The following is a 20,334-nucleotide window of genomic DNA, read 5'->3' on the forward strand; positions in this document are numbered from 1 at the left end:
TGGCCCCTCCCAGGCCCCCTCAGCGCCGTGCCGGGGGGACCTGACCAGCCCTCGCCCCCCGAGGAGAGGCCGGCCCGCTCCGCACACCCTACGCTACCGCTACCCGCGCGTCCTCCTCCCCCCGGCGGCTTCCTGCCCCAGGGCTCCGGGGCCGACTCGCTGCCCAGGCCCGGCTTCCCACGTGCAAGGCGCGGTGACAGCGGGCCGGGCCGGGGCAGGAGCCTTCTGCCCCCTGCCGCCCGCTGATTGGCCCGGGGCTCGGCCGGGGCCACGCCCAGCTCTACTGCTCTCCGCCCGGGCCGGCGGCCGGGGCAGAGTCGCTGGGCTGCGCCCCAGCTGGTGCCCGCGTCCCATGGGGAGAGGAGCGCGCGCGTCCCACCTTCCTGCCCCGCGGTGAGCCCGGCTGGTCCCCCCCGCCCAACATGCTGAGCCGGGTGCCCGGTAAGTCGCGGCCGCTGGCCCCCGGCCCCCGCTCCCCGCCGGGCGAGCGGCTCCGGGGCGGGAGGACGGGGACGGTCTGGGGCTTGTGTAACAGGATTGTGTCCAACGTGCCTGTGTTGCGGCTTCCCGGGCTCCTGGCTGCCCGGCTGGGGTTGCCGGCTGGGGTTGCGCAGGTGCTGTCAGCTGAGAGGCGGGAGCGCTGGTGAATAATTCACCTGGCCGCGGCTGTCCCGCAGCCCGGGTCCTCCCCGACCCCTGTTCAGCTCGGCCTCCCTTACCCGCCCTTTGGGCCGTTTCCCCGCTCCTCGCCGGGGCTGTAGTGCTACCGCTTCATGGGCTGGGGTGGCTTTGAAAAGAAACAGGACGTGATATAACCACAAGTGAGATGCCAGCGCGTGAAAAGAGACTCCGTGTGTGTGTGTCTGTCTGTCTGTGCGCGCGCGCGGGGTGCTCGGCTGTGCTGGGTCTAACTTAACTGTTGTACAAAACGGGCTCGTGTCAGGAATTCAGACGCTTTCGAAACTGGCGATTTCAGGTTTCTCTGGCACAGGTGGATTGATAGGGACTTTCACTGCCCACCCATGACTAGCAGCCGCTTCAAACCTGACGGTTTAAATAGGAAGAGGAGTCTGACAGGTTGTGCCAGTTTTTCTTTTGGCTCGGCTTGATATTGCACCAGCGTTTGATTTGGTCAATGACAGCCAAGGAAACAGGCAAGCCGGCTGTTTTGGCTTTTTGAGGGGGTGGGACTTTTTTGTTGTTGTTGTTGTTGTTTTGGCGGTGGGGAGAGGGTCTAGTTCTCTTTTTGTAAGTACCATCCCTGTTCCCTCTAACAGAAACCATTTCCTGAAGCTGAAAGTAGCACATGTTAACTCAGGGGTGGGCAAACTTTTTGTCCCGAGGGCCACGTTGGGGTTGCAAAACGGTATGGAGGGCCGGGTAGGGAAGGCTGTGCCTCCCCAAACAGCCTGCCCCCCCCCGCCTGTCCCCTGACCTATCCAACCCCCCCCAGCTCCTTGTCCCCTGAACCCCCCTTCCCCGAACCACCCCCCGGGACTCCCATGCCTATCTAACCCTCCCGTCCCCTGACTGCCCCAGGACCCCTGTCCCTGACTGCCCCCCAGGACCCCATCCTCTATCCAACCCCCCTGCTCCCTTACCCCCTATCCAACCCCCCCACCCCGTCTCCTGACTGCCAGGACCTCCTGCCCCTTATCCAACCGCCCCCTCCCCCTTACCATGCTGCTCAGAGCGGCAGGGCAGGCTTATTTGAAAGCCTGGGAGGTGAGTGGGCGCAAGCTGCGCTCCCTGTGCAGCGGCGTGGCTGCGGGGGAGGGGGGCAGCTGGGGAGGGGCCGGGGGCGAGCCTCCCGGTCCGGAGCTCAGGGGCCGGGTAGGATAGTCCCATAGTTTGCCCACCCCTGTGTTAACTGCTCACACTTCCTCCCTGAAGTGAGACAGCTAATTGTAAAGAGAGATTACTAATAGAACCGGGGCAGAAGTGAGGTGCACCATATGTGCAATATATAAGAGCTGGATGAGGTGGGAAGGGGAAGTCTGAGGTTGTTTACAGACAGACATGAACATGTTCTTCCTGGTAATGGGTGAAGGTGAACTGCCTGAACACTTTTTGGCTACAGAGATGAAAAAACTCTACTGAGGCCAGACTGGGAAAGACTGGGCGTAAGCCTTGCTATGGCCTTAGAATGATGATAGTGAGTGTGTGATATGAAGAAAAGGAGTACTTGTGGCACCTTAGAGACTAACCAATTTATTTGAGCATAAGCTTTTGTGTATACCATAATATGTAATTAGTGCTTAGCATTCACACAGCACTTGAGAAGTCCTCTACAAACATTAACTAATCAATCCTCACACCACCCCTGTGAACAGCATTTCTTATCATACTAACTGTTGTGATTTGTTTATCATAAAACTTTTTAACAACACACACATCTCTCCAGTTTCATCTGCATTTGTATGTAATACTATATGGAATGGCATAGCTATTGAGAGAGATTATGGATATGCTGCAATGGTCAATAGATCAGCCAATAAGTGTGTATAGACTCAAAATTGCTAACTACTCACTGCCTGGGGTCTGACTTCATCCACACTGTCCATACTGGATTACAATTGTTACATCTGTTAAGAATGTAAGCCTCTCTTGGAATAGGATGTGTATTGAATGGGTGAATGTTTTATCAACTTGTATTTTTTAATTATATTATCTCACTGAATGCTAATATTGCTTTCCTGTTTGAATTTTGCAGACTAAAGAGTGTATAATTATTGGAAAAGGTTTTAATGCACACAAACACCTATGGTATGTGTTGTCCCCCTGATGTACATCTGTCACTTAAATAGGATCTGCTGACTGGCTTTTTGCTACTGAAGAAGGTTAACTGCAGTTGCTTGGTTAGATTATTTTTATAATCAAATCTGCCACCTTGATTGGTCTTGGATATGGTGACATTTAATCCTAGTCTGATCTAAAGATAGATCTTTTATTGACAAGCTTAGAGCTTTTGAGCCCTGAAATAACTTTTACTACTTTTTTATTTATATTTCCTTTTGGACACTCTCTCTTCCTAACTAGTTTTTGGGTAGAAGAATGTATGGAAATAAGCACAAATATTTGACAGCATACTAACTTTCAGCTAGCATCTCTCTGTAAACTTCCTGAAATAATATGAGAAACGCTTTCTGTGTATTCTAGCTACAACACTCCTCTGTGGTGTTAAGTGACTGGCTCTCTGTGCGCATTAACCAGCACAACATCCTTTCCTGCTCACAGATTGGGCCTAATTGGATGTGACAACTATTTTTATTCAGGGCTTTGAAGTGTGGCTTAATCTACAGTAGTAATTGTTTTATTAAACCATTACACTTTAGGTATGGGTTGAAAATCTGAGTTTAAACAAAATGCTGGCAGCGTGAGCGACTGGAGGGGCTCAGAAGACTGATGATGAGATATAGATTCTCTTGCCTGAAAGTCTCTGGACTGAATCTGCCAACTGTTGATAAGTGAAAGCTAGTGACTTTCTGATATCTGTTCGGTGGCCAGTGCGAAAATTGCCTCAGTCAATTTTAAAATTCTGTTCACAACTGGCATCCTTGCTGTAATCTCAGCCAAGAAGGAATTCGAGCAAAGAAATGGAATTACATTCTTGCATATAGAGATGATCCCTGCAGATCAGAGTTGAAATATGTTGGCAGGGCTAGGAAATTTTATATAAGAGCCTCTGTTTTGTTTCAAGTTGACTTTTTTGTTAGGCATGTATTGCAAACTTTTTTTCATCAGAGAAACAATATTGGCTAGAACATAGTGCAGAGGGATGGGTATTGGGACACCTGGGTTTTAATCCTACCACCTCCACAGTCTTGCAATGGACGTTGGGCAAGACTTTTAACCTCACTGTGACTCCGTTTCCTCATCTGTAAAATGGGGGTAGTGAGACTTGCAACATTTATCTCCCAGGGATGTTAACAATAAATGTCTGTAAAATACCTTGATCTTGGATAAAAGAGGCTATATAAGTATATTTCAGTCTAAATAATTTTTAAAGGGATATCACTTTATATGCTAGATACACTTTCTTCTTCCTGCATGACAATTCACTGTATTCTAGAAATAAAGGGCATTGTAGAGTGGACACTTCAACTAGTTTTTGATGGTAACTTTAAACCTATTATAAGACTTCTCTCATGCATAATGGAATTAGTGATCATGTTTATGAACTAAAACAAAGATGCACAGAATTACTGACCACTTCACTCCTGGCCTACTCTTACTTGAGAAAATCCAGGCCAAATACTTATGTTTTCTCTCTACTGTACACATACTAATAATTTAAAAGCCTTTGCTTTGACATTTGGGGATTTCTTTTATAGAACAATTGCTTCCTTGATCCTGTAATTGTTTTTTCCATTGGAGTAAAGCCCCAAATCATATTTATGCTTTTGACCTTGATTCCACTCCCTATTTCCCCCAGTCCTCTTCTTTCATATCTCTTGATCCCCCTCTTTGGATAGCAGAGTGGTGGTGGTTTCAGGCAGGCATAATGGAGTGACAAACAGCTTCTTCCAAAAGTACACTGGCTGTCGTATGGAGTTATTATTCACTATAAGTGGATACACTTTATTATAAAAAGAAAAGGAGTACTTGTGGCACCTTAGAGACTAACAAATTTATTTGAGCATAAGCTTTAATGAGCATCCGATGAAGTGAGCTGTAGCTCACGAAAGCTTATGCTCAAATAAATTTGTTAGTCTCTAAGGTGCCACAAGTTCTCCTTTTTCTTTTTGCGAATACAGGCTAACACGGCTGCTACTCTGGAACACTTTATTATGACACATGCATGACACCTTTTTATTTTCATACTTGAGACTGAAAAGCCTCAATCCTTTTTCTTAGGCTTTATAATGTACACACAGCCTATGATGGCATAGCCCTATACTGTAGCCACGGCCTAAGCCAACTGGGATCTTTGTCGGTATAGAAACACCATCTCTCTGAAGGATGTTAGCTAATTGACAGAAGCACTCTTCCATCATCAAAGCTGCGTCTTCATTGTTTTTGGCATAGCTTTGTTGGTCAGGGGTGTGGTTGTTTTCACACTTCTGACCAAGGTAGCTATGCCAATACAACTTTTAAGTGTAGATTAAGAGCTCGTCTACACTATAGAGTTAGGTCAGTTTAAATATGTCGCTCAGAGTTGTGAAAAATTTCATGCCCTGTGCAGTGGAATTAAGCCAGTCTAAGCCCTGGTGTAGATACTGTTAGGTTGACAGAAAATTTTTTCCATTGATCTAGCTACTGGCTCTTGAGAGGTGGATTTACTACAGCAATGGAAGAACCCATTCCATCGCTGTCGTAACTGTTTACGCTACAGCATCACAGCACAACTGTGTTGCCCTAGCGTTTCTAAGTCTGAGCCTTGGCTTTCTCTGTATTATGTGGTTATGTGTTGGCATATCAATCTTAAAACATTTTATGACTAACCTGATTAATTTAACTGTTACTACATCCCCTTATATATGTTTCTGACACTTTATTCAGATGGACCTTCCAAGTTCGTTGCTGCAAAACATATTTGCTATCCCTTCTGGCTCAGTAATCCACCTTTCCCCAGGTTAGCTGACACCTCAAGTTTTGACACCTGAAGGACATGACCATGCCCTTCCTGCAAAGTTGAAAAAATTGTAAAGCAACAAAGTTTATGGCATGGGCTAGAGAAATGAGAACCAAATTGAAAACTGGAAAATCCTAAATTCTAATCTAATTTCTGCTAGAGTCTCTCTGTGTAACAAAGTAACTTCACCTTTGTCTCCCATCTATAAAATGGGGTAATACTTACACTTACCTACTTCACAGGTTTGTTGAGGGTTCATTAACATTTATATAGTGCTTTGAAAATGTAAAGCTCTGTATGTGCTAAGTATTCTAATTCTTACTGTGGCCCTAAGACATGCAGCAATAGGACATGTTCTTGGGTACCTGACTGACTTTGCGTTAAAGTAATTAGAACTCCAGATTTGCAGGGGACTGTCCTAGAATCATGAACCATCTTGAGTAAAACATGCTGTACTGTCTGATGTTGTTTTTGTTCGTTCTCTTAAAAAGTTCTGCTGCAGAATATTTCTTTTTCGTGCCCGGTCTCATGACCGGGGATGTGAGCAAGCTAATTGTTGGGTGGTGGTGGTCTGTGTATGCAGGACAACAGGGTCACTTCTGTGATTCTTTATGGTGAGTAAACTTGAAATATTTCAGTCTTGTGGCATAAATCTTGGATCTACCGCACATGTGTTACGGTGCTGTTACTTCAAAAATAGTAACTTGAAACAAAACATTAGGGGAAACTCTCAGATAACGTGAGTTTTCAATTGTAAATTATCGTGAAATACCACACAGCTTCAGAATTTTTTGTGAGCTGCTGGTAATCTATACACCTCACTTTGGCTTTTGTGCTCATATCTTGAACTGACTGAAGTCAGTGACAAAACTCTGGTTGATTTCAGTGGAAGCAGGACTTGCTCCTAAGAGGCACTGTATGGTGTGGCGCCTTAGAAATTAACAAGTTGCAAAACAGATTGTCAGGTCACTTTAAATAGAAGCCTATGTTATGGGAAGACTTTTTTTTTTAAGTTAGCAACGTGTGTGCCTAATTTAAATGTAAGAAGTTGTAGAACGCAAAACCAACGAGTCACATTTTTAGAAGCAATGCAAAAAATAATACATATTTTGTTGTGTGTGGAACACAGTGTTTCTTCAGACCCACTTATCCTTTATCATCTGTTTTCTGTAGATCCTTGGTTTTCTTACTACTTAGTTTGAAAAATATTGTCACTGCTCGTGGTCCAAACATTTTGACTACAGTTGAGCTCCACCTTTAACTGTATGGTCTGCAGCTCTTTAAGACTGGCTATGGAGGTATTTACACTAGACTGACTCTTTCACCAGCAGTGTTAGTAATTCTTAGTATTTCAGTGTATTACATTGCTTCCAGAGAACACATGTTCATTTCTAAACTAAGGATGCTAGCTGAGCTGTCAACTGATTCAAAGACTTGAGATAGGTCTATTACTTTTCAGATTAATTGTGCATTTGCACAGTTAATGCTGCATAGTGACAAATTCCAGAGTTGGAGTTTGCTCACTTTATTTTTGACATGGAGGAGTTGAGTAATACTATAACTCTTTTGTCTCCAGACCAGTACATTTAGCCTTGCAAGTAAGTAGAATTTTACTCTGCTTCCCTCAAAACTGGAGTTTAGTCACATTGGGGCCTGTCTTTTTCTTACTTCCATAAAAGGAAGGAAACTCTATTTAAGGCAACACATGGAGATTCTTATAGCATATTTATCTTTTTACCTAGTAGTACCTATGCTCTTTGAGGCTGGGGACCATTTTGTTTTGTGCTGGTATGTTGTATACCATGCCTAACACAGGGGTGGGGAGGGAACTAAATGAGAGAGCTATGTGCTAACACAATACAAAATACTAATAATCAGTAGTAGTAGTGGTCTCTGCTGTATACAAGTCCATTTCTTTGTTACACTGATAGAGTAGAATTTCCTTTTCTTGCCCCTCCGTAGCCAGTGCTCAAATTATGGGGAAAAAAGTATGGGAGTTGAGAATGTCAAGTGGCTTGCTTTAATTTAAACAGTAGTAAGAAGTCAGGGTTCCGTACGACAGGTAGACCCTAAAAGTAGTAAGGGGGCTTGGCCCTCCCCAGATCCCCCTGTAATTCGAGTGCTGTCTATGCCCCCTTTCCCTTTCCTCTTGTATGTTGCAAGATTGAGACTATGAAGGGGAAATAATTTTATTAAAATTGACATAGGCCAGCCAGCATCATTCAGTCACTGTACAGAATCTTTGAATTTTTGTGAATCTGATTCCAAATGCTCTATGTATACAGCAAAAGTCCCATGGGCTTTAGTGTCATGAATACAGGATCAGGCTCATGTTTTATCTCTTTTTTTTTTTTTTTTTTCTTTTTTTTCCCGCTGCCTCCCACATCCTATTTTCACCCACATACATTTAGAAAATACACCAGTAATTTTCTTATTGGCTGCATGCTATCAAGTTAATATTAAACTGAAATTTTGAAATGACTGGTCTGGCATTGCAAATATGTGATTATGGAGTTTGTTAGTGTTTTAAAAAGCAAGTTCTTTGGATCTTAGTCCTCGATAAACCCTTCTCAGACTTTTTAAGCTTGCAGATTATTGACTGGACGTGCTGTTGCAACACCCAAAGAGCCGTTCCAGTTTACTCCTTTGTGTACGAGTGACATAAATGAGCAGTAAATTAGAATGTATAAAAATCATGTAAATTTTTCAGTGGGGGTTTACACAGTGGTGTTTTAGCTGTGTGGATTCCAGGATATTAGAGAGAGAGAAGGTGGGTGAGATAATCTCTTATTGGACTAACTTCTGTTTTTGAGAGAAACAAGCTTTTGAGCTTATGCAGAACTGTTCTTCATGTTTTCAGTAACCCATTTAAAATGTTTTATTGTGGTTGTTCCAAACATTTCTTCTTAAAATATTAAGCCACATAATGTGCAATAATTGGCCCCCAAAGTGCTGTCTTTTAAAGGCTGAATGCACCTTCAATTACTCTACCGTACAGAATATATTGTATATATTTTGTAGTTTTCACACCCAGAGTGGTCACTTGAAAGGCTTTTTAAACAAATCTCTGTGTAAAGATTCAGAGAATGGTTTCCAATATAAACCTTTGAAATAGGTGTTGGGATGTGGGGGGAAGAGGATTGTTAATGCAGAGACTGAGGAAGACTGTTTCTCTTTGGGGAGACCTGTGTTTGTATTTTCATTTTTATACAATTGGCTGGGAACATATCACAATAACCATCCTGATTACTGGCTGAGGTGAGTCCATCTGTTAGTGTTGTTAGAGGTAATGTGCCTCCCTAACAAAGGTTAGCACTCCCCTTGATAAGGATGGATGAGGTCCCAGTGGCCTTTACAACACGTAGATGGTTAAGGCATTGCCACTTACTTTGTGGCATCTAACCCCCCACACAAATGGAGCAACACAGTAGACTAGGGAGGGGTAAATGGAAGACTGTGGAAGCACAGAGATATTAAAAAGCAGAGAAGAAACTGTAATATGCAAAACAATAATTCTTACGGACCACAAATAATCAAATTCTGGTACAGGGGATGCTGCTATATTATGTCCATGTGAAATGCAGCCTCAACATTAAAAACAGGACATTTTGTCCCCATTTTACCAAGTCTAGCTTTCTAATTTTTGCATATTCCAATAACTTTGCTATATTTTTTTGCAACTGAACAAATCTTTTCAGTTATTGTAGAATCAAACTCATTACGAGAGAGGTTCAAAGCCTGAGGAAGTTGCAAGGTTAGGACTATAACAGGGTTTAAAAGAGCACTGGATAAATTCATGGAGGTTAAGTCCATTGATGGCTATTAGCCAGGATGGGTAAGGAATGGTGTCCCTAGCCTCTGTTTGTCAGAGGGTGGAGATGGATGGCAGGAGAGAGATCACTTGATCATTACCTGTTAGGTTCACTCCCTCTGGGGCACCTGGTGTTGGCCACTGTTGGCAGACAGGATACTGGGCTGGATGGACCTTTGGTGTGACCCAGTATGGTTCTTATGTTCTGAGTGTCCTTTGGCTTCACTGGGAGCTGAGGGTATCAGCCCCCTTGTGTGGACTTGTGTGTCCCATTTGGCTACTGTCCAGCTGTTTCTCGTGTATTTTCTGCATGTGGTGCCATTCTGAAGAGAACAGGGTAAGATTCAGGGTCTGGCAATGGGAAGTACAAAGATTTGGCCCAATGGCATGACAGAGCAGAGGTTCTCAAACTGGTCTGTGAGCTCCATTCAGGTGGTCCGCAGATAGTTCCCGCTAAGGGAACATGGCTCCATTAATTAGGTGCCTGGACCCTGGAGAAGACGCACATGTAAGATGAAGTGGTGGCCTAGGGGGGTAGGTGGGAGGGGTCAGAAGGCGGGTGGGGGGAATTTGGGACATGCAGGCCTGCGGTGGCCAGAGAAAGAAGGCCCTCCTTCCCCAGCTCAAGGGCTGCGGCTGCCAGGGAGAGACGGCCCTCCTTCCCAGCCCCAGCTTGGGGGCTGCCGCAGCAGGGGAGAGAGGGCACATTAGAAAGGTATTAAAATATTAGTTATTAAAATGAGTTATGTGCTTTTATTTGTAGAACAAAAAAGTTAATTACTATTAAGTTTTTTTTTTTAATGTAGCACTTTTATCCAAAGCATTTTACAATAGTTAACTAACGGTACAAACAACATTTGGAAAGATCATTAAGTGGTCCACTGAGACTCTCAGCAATTTGGTTTGCGTTTCTATATACAATTTTATAAATAACCAGCTGTCACTTCTACATACAGTATTTGTGTTTAGAACATTAGCGTGGTTGAATAGGTATCAGAAATGTGCACATGTTTAAGGACTGGAAACAAGTTCCACAGATGTGAACTATTGGTGCATGATTCAAAATTTAGTGGAACTCACCTAGCTGAATACCTGTTGGTATAATTAGTCTTTGAGATATTGTCTTTGTGCCAGACCCAGTGAAGGAGTACAGTGGAGTCTTAAGTGATTGTTTTTCAGTTTAATTGCATTAATAAATAATGTCTCGAGGTGTACCAACTAAAACATTAGAAGAGCACAAATTCTGTGTGCTGAACTAAAGCATGTTGTGTTTAATAGTAAACCTGCTAAAGTGAATACTTAAACATCCAGTGCATTGTTTTAACGGATTTTTCATATGGAAAATGACTACACACAGGGTTGGACAGTTTGTGACATACTTTCTATTAAAAGTGCTCTGAAAGTGGGGGTTATTTTAAATTTCTTGTCAGCATTCTTGGCATGCTGTATTATGTGATGCTCCCTTGCCACATGGGCTCACAATGTGCCATGACATATATCCACATACCAATGGTAACTTGATGCAACATGCCAAACATTTAATAAGACACTGTGTTGTGGCTTTGGTACCTGGTATAAATTTGGGAACAGGTATTTGAGCTGAAATTTTAAGTAGAGACATGTTATAATGGCTAGGTAACTTAATACTCTCTTTACTTAGTTGTACCGTGGGCTGCTGTGTGTGGTGTGAATGACAACCAAGGTTGCAGGTTAGGCCTATCTAGTTTTGTATTTTGAACCTTTGAGCCTTATATATTTGGACAGGAAAATAGGTTAATGCGCAACAGGCTTACCCATGTTGTGCATGTTAATAGATATTGCCTTCATTATATGCTCTGTGCATTAATTTTAACTGTAAGTTAGATAAATATGAAATAGCTGTGATACAGAGGACCAGCTAGGACAAGTTAAGCAATTGGTGCTTTGGAAGCAGCTGACAATTCCTCTCCTGCCCCAAGAGATGGGCTCAGGGGATATAGACCTGGAGTGGGACAGTATACATAGCCTGGGCCACCCTTCAAAACTTGTGGAAGAGCTGGCGCTGTCATGACTATTCTGCAGCCCTTGCTGTATTGGGGAAAACCATTCCTTGTGTTGGGAACTGTCATGGGGACTGGGGAATATGCAGGATTGGGGCAAAACAAGTACTGGCTGTTCCCTGGGAGAGCAAACTTCCACTTGTGATCATCCCCATGTCCTGGTAGAATGATGGGGAGAGAAACACAAGAATGGGGATCCTGCATGTATTTCCATGGGAGGGGATGATCCCCAAAAAGCTTGATCTACACTTGCTCGGGCTAAAGTTGTACCACTAAGATCCGTGAGAGGAGTTTTTACTACTTTTGACTGAAAGAGGTACAGGATTTGTAGGTGAAAAGATGTGTTTATATCTCAAATATATGAAATGCCTTTTTTCTAAAAATCCAGCAGTCAGTAATTTCTGAAGGCTTCCATTCACTTTGAATTTAAACACATGGCACTATGCATTCATGTAGCTAGCTTGTGTTTGATTTAATTAATGCATTGATTTCCACCACCACCCATCATTATTTGTTCTTAATTTGAGTAGCAAATGATTAATGTATATACTTAAAGGAACAACTTCAGCTGGGGTAGTGGGAGAGAATTTACATCTCCCATTTAGAGAGCACTCATCATGCATTAATACTGAACAAAAAGAACGACAGATCTGTTTTAGATAAATGGAGACTCTCTTTTTGTGTGTGTTACAGCACACTTTCATAAAGCTGGGTTCAGGGTGCAACTTGATATTAACTAAAATATGTGACCGAAGCATGTGTTTAACAGAATATTTCTTGAGTCAGCTTTTTCCAATGGAATATTGTTTACAAATGGATGAAACAGGTAATTCCAGAATGCAATATCAACATGAAACACATTTCCATTTTCAATTTTCTTTCATCCATTCAAGCACAGTTCTGTCTTGTGACATACTAGGTAAACTTCTCAAAGAAGCCTAACTCAAAGAGACTTCCAGTGGGATATAGGCTCCTAAATCACTTTGGAGCTTTTGAAGTTTTTAATCTATATATGCTTGACTGTTACGCAACTATACAAGCATTTTAAGAATCTCCTTGCTTAGTTCATGAAACACTATTGACTCCTAAGATAAACAAAGGCACATAATAGCAGGCAGTGTATTTGAAGCTGGCATCTAAGGTTTCATTCAGATGCACATACTAGTATAGTTACTAAAACTACTCTGATGAAGAGGCCACAAGCTTTTTTTTGTTTTTGTTTTAGTGTAGTATACAAACAATGCTAAAACTTAAGGTCTGACTGATCAGCTGCACTGCAGCCAATGCACTAGCCTCCTACCCTTGAACTTTATTACGCACGTGTGTAAGAGAGAGAAAAATATTGCTGCTCTTGGAGAAAATAAAAACTTTCTGGATAAGTTTTTACCTTCACTGTTTCATTTACCTGGTCTGTCTACCAGATGTCAACTGATGTGTCAGTTTTGACCAGTACTTTAGACTAGACCTGTGGCATACAATATGTAGCTGACCCTTTTTTCAAATTGTCTTTTTGAGATGACAACACAGGATAGTTCACGAAAGCCTTCATTACAATTTAGTTTTTAATTACACTGTTTCTGTAATGAGCAAATTATACCTCTTGTCACATGCTAAGACACATCCCATGCTTTGAATCCAACCATTCTCCTTCCCACATGGGCTTGGCCTGTTGTCTGATATTTTGTTGTGAAACTGTCAGCTTAGGGCCTGCAATAATGTAATCCATTCTGGATTTCAATGGAGGGGAAGGAAAGCTGTGTGTTTTTTCCTTCTGATGATTCCATCAGGATTCTAAGAAGGAGCATTTTTGAAACTCTCCATAAGGGGGAGCTTCCCTGTCTTCTACGTAATCCAAGGAGTTTACTGATGTACTGGAGCTGAAACAATTTATTTTCAATAGAAACTAACATTGACAATGTAAACATATTTTTCTCTACTGGATTTGATTAAGCAAGTAAAGGCAAAGTTTTTAAAAAGTGACAGTCCCTTCACAGAACAGCATTCAGATAAAGACCAATTGACAAAGGAAGCGGAGCTACATTCACCTTTCCTTTTGGAGTTCTAAATTTTTCATGAGAAATATCAGAAGCCAGGAATCTATATTGAATAAAATCTACACAAATCTTTTTTTTTTTCTTGTGCAAACAGTTCATAGGCTATACGGCCAAAAGGGACCATTATGATGATCTAGTCTGACCTCTTCTATATCACAGTCCATAGAACTTTTCCAAAATAATTCCTAGTGCATACTTTTTAGGAAAATCATCCAATCTTGATTTTAAAAATTGTCAGTGATGGAGAATCCACCATAACCCTTGGTAAACCTTGTTCCAATGGTTAATTATGCTCACTGTTAAAAATTACACCTTCTTTCCAATCTGAATTTGTCTAACTTCAACTTCCAGACATTGGATTGTATTCTACTTTTCTCTGCTAGATTAAAGAACCAATGTAGTACTTACAGACTAATCAAGTCACTCCTTAACTTTCTCTTTAAGTTAAATAGACTCAAAGAGATCAATCGTTTTAAGGCATGTTTTCTAATCTTTTAGTCATTTTTGAGGGTTCTTCTTTGAACCTCTACAATTTATCAATAATCTTCTTCAATTGTGGGCACCAGAACTGGACACAGTATTCCAGGAACGGTTGGACCAATGCCAAATACAGAGGTAAAATAACCCCTTTACTCCTAGTTGAGATTCTCCTTTTGATGCATTCCAGGATCGCATTAGCTCTTTTGGACACAGCGTTGCACTGGGAGCCCATCGTAGCCTGATTATCTACCATGACCCCCAAAACTTTTTCAGAATCACTGCTTCACAGGATAGAGTCCCCCATCCTGTAAGTATGGCCTACATTCTTTGTTCCAATACGTATGCATTTGCATTTAGCCATATTAAAATGCATATTGTTTGCTCACGCTCAGTTCACCAAACAATTCAGACTTGTCCTTTTCATTATTTGCCACTCTCCCAATTTTTGTGTCCTCTGACCTGTTCAAAGTAGCATACTAATTCTACAGGGCAACACTAGAAGAGATTGTAGTGGCAACTTGTGACTAAAGCTTAGAATTTGATTTCTTCCCCCACTCTCCCCACTTTTTTAGACTTGGCATCTTCTGTTTGTTACAAATTGAAAACAACAAACTCATTATCTGTATGTTATGCCATTATGTTAATCTTAGAAAAGTAGAAATAAATCCCTTTCCGTGATGTGGTTATTAACTGCTACTGTGTCTAGTCGCCTTAATCCAATATAACACTTTCATTGTTGAACCAGTTTGTTTTTTCAGGTTTCAGAGTAGCAGCCATGTTCGTCTGTATTCGCAAAAAAGAAAAGGAGTACTTGTGACACCTTGGAGACTAACAAATTTATTTGAGCATAAGCTTTTTTTTTTTTTTGTGAGCTACAGCTCACTTCATCGGATGCATTCAGTTTTTTCAGTGTACTTTAAAGGGCACTTATCACAAGGCATCTTACTACTACAGAATAAAAACTAGCAAATATTAAAGATATCAAATTATGATGTCTCGTCTGATGATAATTCTAGGTGCTGGGGAAGAGCCAAGATCTCTCTGACAAGCTACCTCCTCTACAAAAGGGATCATATCCCAACTAATACATATGGTTGGAGAGGGGGAAATGGAAGATGTATAAGATGCAGAAATGAGTGGGGGAGCAAAATATGATTCCCAATTAGTTTAAAAGAAAAAAATGGGACTTGTGGCATATCCTAAAGGCAGCCAGCAAGGGCTCTGATGAGCCTTCTTTAGAAGAGTTTTTTGTCATTGAATATCCTCAACTAAAATATATATATATATATTCAGCTCAGTCCTGATCTGAACCTTGGGCCCAAAATCAAACCCACCCTGGTCAGCCATGACAATTAATCAGGATCATTGATAGAGAAACTGTTGCTCAAGTACTTGGGAAGCTATTTTATCAAGAGTTTGGTATACCAGTGCAAAGGCCTGGAATTGTATCCTTTTTCATATCAGCTAGTGTAGGTCACTGAGGGCAGGTTTACATACTCCCTCTATTATACCCCCTGGAGCAAATAAACATCTGAATTCTGCAAGCATCAAAACTTCTGGCTCCATTTCTAGGGTACCCAATTGAGGAGTGCACTACAGAAATTTTGCCACTTACTCACACTTTCTCTGTGTTAGTGCACTATTTTATTTGTTTATTCTTGCTTTGCTTATTGTCCTGGGCGCTCAGTAATACTACGTAGAATTTTGATGCTCTAAGAATGGTTTGATCAGTAGTTTGATGCTACATGCAAAAGAGACAGTTATTTTGAATGCTTTCAAAGCTTGTGAAGTTTCCCATTAAACTTGTTCCCTATTCCTTCTCAGATCTTTATTACATTCACATGTTTGAATATTGACTGCTAGTGTTCAATTATCAGGCTGAGTAAACACTGAGGAAAAATACTTCTGGTTCCTTGAAGTTAGTTTGTCAACATGCAGGTGAACAGCACTCGTGTGTGTGTGTCGGGGGGTGAAACAATGAGGTGGGCACTGAAACAAACAGCTTTTAACTGCAGTTAAAAAGTAGGAGACCAATCTTGTAATTTCATTCATCTCATGATGCAACTTCTGTGCTGGAAGGCAACACTGCTTTCCTATTGCACTGTGCTACCCATCAATTGTGATTTCTCTTCAGTAAAGCTAGCAACAGTGCCGGTAGCAATGGCATTATACTGTTGGAATTGAAATATTTCACATATTTAAAACAAAAATCCCATTTGGAAAGATCAATTCAGTAATATCCTGTGTCATGTCTGAAGTCTGGCTTCCGTAATATTGAAAAAGTGGAGAAATTAATAACCAGTCATCTTTAAACACTTCCAGGTAGTCTTATTGCCATTCTGGGTTGTTTTTGTGACAGAGTAATGCAAGCATCTTTAAGCAGTGTGTACTATTCTTCCCTGAGGATGTGATGAAGGAATCTGGGCTACTTTGAATGTGGCTTCTAATGTTTTCACAGGCTTATCCCAAGAGGCCTCTTTTTTTTTTTTTTTCCCTCCCCTTCCCCGCTCAGCCCATCTCTGTTTTCCAGCGCACCCCCACCTTGGTGAGGTGAAACTTGGGAGTACACAAGACAAATCAGACTTCTTAAAGGGTTACAGTAGTCTGGAAAGGTTGAGAACCATTGGGCTAGAGCCAGGTATGTGTGGCCTGTACAAGTCTGAGGCGCACTTTAAAATTGTGGGATGTGTATATGGAAGAAGTAGAGATCTACAGTATAAAGTAGAGGCTTAGTGACAGTGTGGCTTTGGTGAGACAGTGAGGGCTTGTCTACATTACCTGCTGGATCAACGGGCAGCGATCGATCCAACGGGGGTCGATTTATCGAGTCTAGATGCAATAAATCAACCGCCGAGCACTCTCCTGTCTACTCCGGTATTGCATCGGAGCGAGAAGCGAAAGTGGAGTCGACGGGGGAGCGTCAGCTGTCGACTTACCACACTGAAGACACCACGGTAAGTAGATCTAATTACGTCGACTTCAGCTACGTTATTCACATAGCTGAAGTTGCGTAACTTAGAGCGATTTCCTCCCCCCTCCCCAGTGTAGACCAGGCCTGAGAGAGAACGTCCCCTATTCAAGGATAAAGAAGGTATATTCTGCTGCAATGCATAATTGACAAATGTTTGCCAAACAGCAGAAGTGCAGATTGCCAAGACAATTGATTATTTGCTTATTTGTGCTGGCATGCCTTGGGGTCCTGGTCCATGGCTGGGGTTCCTTTGTGCTAGGTGCTGTACAAACACTGAACAAAAGATGGTCCCTGCCCCAAAGATCTTCATGTATTTTCAAAAGAAATTGAAACATAGTAAGGTATGGAAATCCACTTAAGGCATCCAAACAAACTTACCTCTGCCCACAGTGACCCATGAGGGGAAAAAACAAGAACAAATTGTATGGATTTTAAAAATAAGCAAACACTATTGTGCAATCATTATAATTACATCATTATTGCATGGCATCACTAGTAGGCAGAGTTAAGGCCCCCAAACTACTTTAACTGAGTGTTTCTATACATGAACATGTTTACATTTCTTTTAAGTGGTATCCTTAGCTCCAAACTTCCTGGGTTTTTAATGCTTGTTTTGATTTTTTGCCCTGAATTACTGATATTTACTCAGCCTTAATGCTAGTTTAACGTAGGCTTTTCTGGGAATTTATGCATATTTTGACATTGGCAGCCTACAAATCAGGTTTTCCCAGCCAGATATTTCGTTTTAAATCAAATCTACTCTGCACTAAAGCGAATGTTAGGTATAAAAGACAGTGGAAAAAGTAGCATCTCCTTTAAAAGTTGTTTACATACCACCTTGTTATATGTGTACTTCAGGAATGCAGGCAGAGCTAGTGTGGGTGTACCTTCATAAACTCAGGGAAATAAAAGCTAAAGTTGTTCAGAAATCAGCGGAAAAAGAATTTGCTAACAAACAGACCCAAGGTTTATTTTCTATTAAGATCTGAAGATAACCTCTTGTGAGTTTCCTTCAAAGACATTTTGTTACGTCTGTTGGATAATTGGAAACAAGTGCCTGTGATTTTTTGCAAAAGAGCACTTAAGACAGTTGTTGAAAAATCTTGGAAACTACTTTTCTTGTTGGCTTTAATATTTTTAGCACAGCAAATTTAACCGATCTTAACAAACTCGTACAATCAGGGTTTAGAATGTGTGATGATAAACAGTTATGAGCAAGATTCAGTAATAGTTCTGTCTGCATTTTGGAATGTTTTTCTTATACGATCTTCCATGTTGTAGAAGATGCATGGGGACTTGATTAAATCTGACTGTCAACCTGCCCCATGAAAGCGATAATGTCAGTAGACTAGCATTTTGTTATAGTCTAGTTCTTTTACTTCCAGAGAAATGTTGTCATATTTCATCATAACTTTTTTTTTAGAGACTTTTTGTTTTGTGCCTCAGCTTTCTGTCGATTGGTGGGGAGGGGACATGGGCTCCATCAAGTTCCCCCACCCACTGGTTGATGCAGGTGGGTGACATTTCTCTCCTTCCAGCTTACAAAAGAGGCCCTCATCAAAAATTGTGGTGCAGTTCACCACCTGAAAACTCCCTAGCAGTCTTCTGACTGGCCCCGCTTCTGTGCCCCCCGTGGCATTTTCTGGCTAGGAGTCAGTGGTGGGTTGACATGAAATGGGACCTGGATGCAACTGAACCAAAGACACACTTCCTCCAAAAAAAAAAAAAAAAGAGAATAACAACTCAGAGCCTCCCCCTTTCCTGTATGCTTGAGACTCCCGTGCATTTCTCTGATTCAGATAAACTTTCAAGTCTGACTGACTGTAGGGAAATGGATTGATTAGTGAATATATAAACACTAAAACAATGTTCATTTTAAAGTTTTATTTTCAAAAATTCTGGACAAATTTCCCAGTATATTGCACGCAGACACCATGGGGCACAACATACAAAGTCTAAGAAGTGAAGTTCAGAGCCATGAAAGAGTTCTCTTTGGATTTATCCTATTCCAGTTTCCTTTCCCTGGAAAGGCCATTATAAACTCTGTTTCTGTTGGAGCATCTCCCTTTGGGGGAGGAGGGCTTAACAGTAATTGTCGTAACATAAGATAGTAACCAAAAGTTCACATGTTAATTTAAATCTAAAAAGTTAATCAAAGGGGAAAATATATTTTAAGATACTGTGATACCAAAGTTATCAGTCGAATTATTGAAATCTGTCTAGTGAATTGGGGACACTTGAATTAGATAATCCAGAAATGTTTTAAAAACCAAATACATGATCTGGTTATCTCTTAAATCTTCATTTAGGTACTCTGGACAGTTCAGTGAAAATCTTGGAAATTCAAGACCCCAGTTCTGTCCTCAGTAACTTCATTTGGTTGCATAGTTGAGAAAGAGGGTGGAATTTCAGTCCCAAGTGTCATGTTTGATTTTTCTTTCTCTCTGGTGTAAGTTCTTTTTATACTGATAACTAACTTCTATAAAGTTTGAATAGGTTAAACCGAGGCCAAAGTTTTCAGACCTTGATTTTGAAATGTAAGCAATTAATCCATGTATGTGTGTCTAACTAAAAATGGTCTGACTTCCAGAGGTGCTGAGCAACCACTGCTCTTGTCATACATGTGTTATGTGGGGAAAAGAATCGACCCCCCCACCCCCACCCCAAAAAAAGACACCCATGTAGGGAGACGTTTCACTTACTTCAGTGGAGCCAGGATTTCACTCCATATGCTTTTTTAAAAATCCAGTAGTGACTTCTTCTTCAAACCCCCCACAGGAAACAAATGAGAAACTTGTCAATGTTTCGCTTCTTGTCCTGTACCTTACTCATTCAGTCACTGAAGGCTCTTCCTCATTTGGTCACCACAACCGACTCTTGGGTTGCTTACCTCTAACACTCACTGCTGCATTTTAGATCATCTCTTTCCAGCTTATGCCTCCCCCTAGTCTACACTGGTGGTAGCCAGATGGCTGGCAGCTGCTCCTCTATGGCTGTAGGGAGCAACAAGCACAGAGAAGAGCAGTGCTACTGGCCTAATCCTCCCCAATGCTCTTTTTTGCTCCCCAGTTGCCAAGGGTAACTTACTCAGGTTGTGGGGGACCCTTGTTAGATCTTTGGATCTAATCTTCATGGGTTCATTGGATCCTAAATCTATCCCCAGGGGTTGAAAGACCAGCATTTGCTGTATCTTATGTACCTTTGTTCCCCCAAATCCCCTGCTGCCCTGTCTCTTGATGCCAAAGTAAGAGTGGATATTAAGCTTCTGGATTGGATGAGTCTTCTCTTCCCCAGCAAGTCAGATGTTCACTGTGCTCACAACTTCATCTCCCTCCCCTTGGCCTTATTTTTATGCCCTTAGACCAGTGGTTCTCAAACTTTTGTACTGGTGACTCCTTTTACAT

At 41.8% G+C, this 20,334-nt stretch overlaps 1 protein-coding gene and 1 pseudogene across 8 annotated transcripts in view; both read left to right on the forward strand.

Annotated features, from left to right (window-relative positions):
- The first annotated feature begins 333 nt into the window (after positions 1 to 333).
- Positions 334 to 20,334, forward strand: part of MICAL2 (microtubule associated monooxygenase, calponin and LIM domain containing 2) — a 191,202-nt gene continuing 171,201 nt past the window's right edge. For all 8 annotated transcript variants that reach the window (XR_013346327.1, XR_013346326.1, XM_077818417.1 and 5 more), the window contains exon 1: positions 334 to 441. The gene's annotated coding sequence lies outside the window, so the exon portion shown is untranslated. The remainder of the gene's footprint in view (positions 442 to 20,334) is intronic.
- Positions 8,881 to 8,979, forward strand: LOC144267198 (U6atac minor spliceosomal RNA; annotated as a pseudogene).

The sequence above is a fragment of the Eretmochelys imbricata genome, chromosome 6 (assembly GCF_965152235.1).
Source record: "Eretmochelys imbricata isolate rEreImb1 chromosome 6, rEreImb1.hap1, whole genome shotgun sequence".
Classification (NCBI taxonomy): Eukaryota; Metazoa; Chordata; order Testudines; family Cheloniidae; genus Eretmochelys; species Eretmochelys imbricata.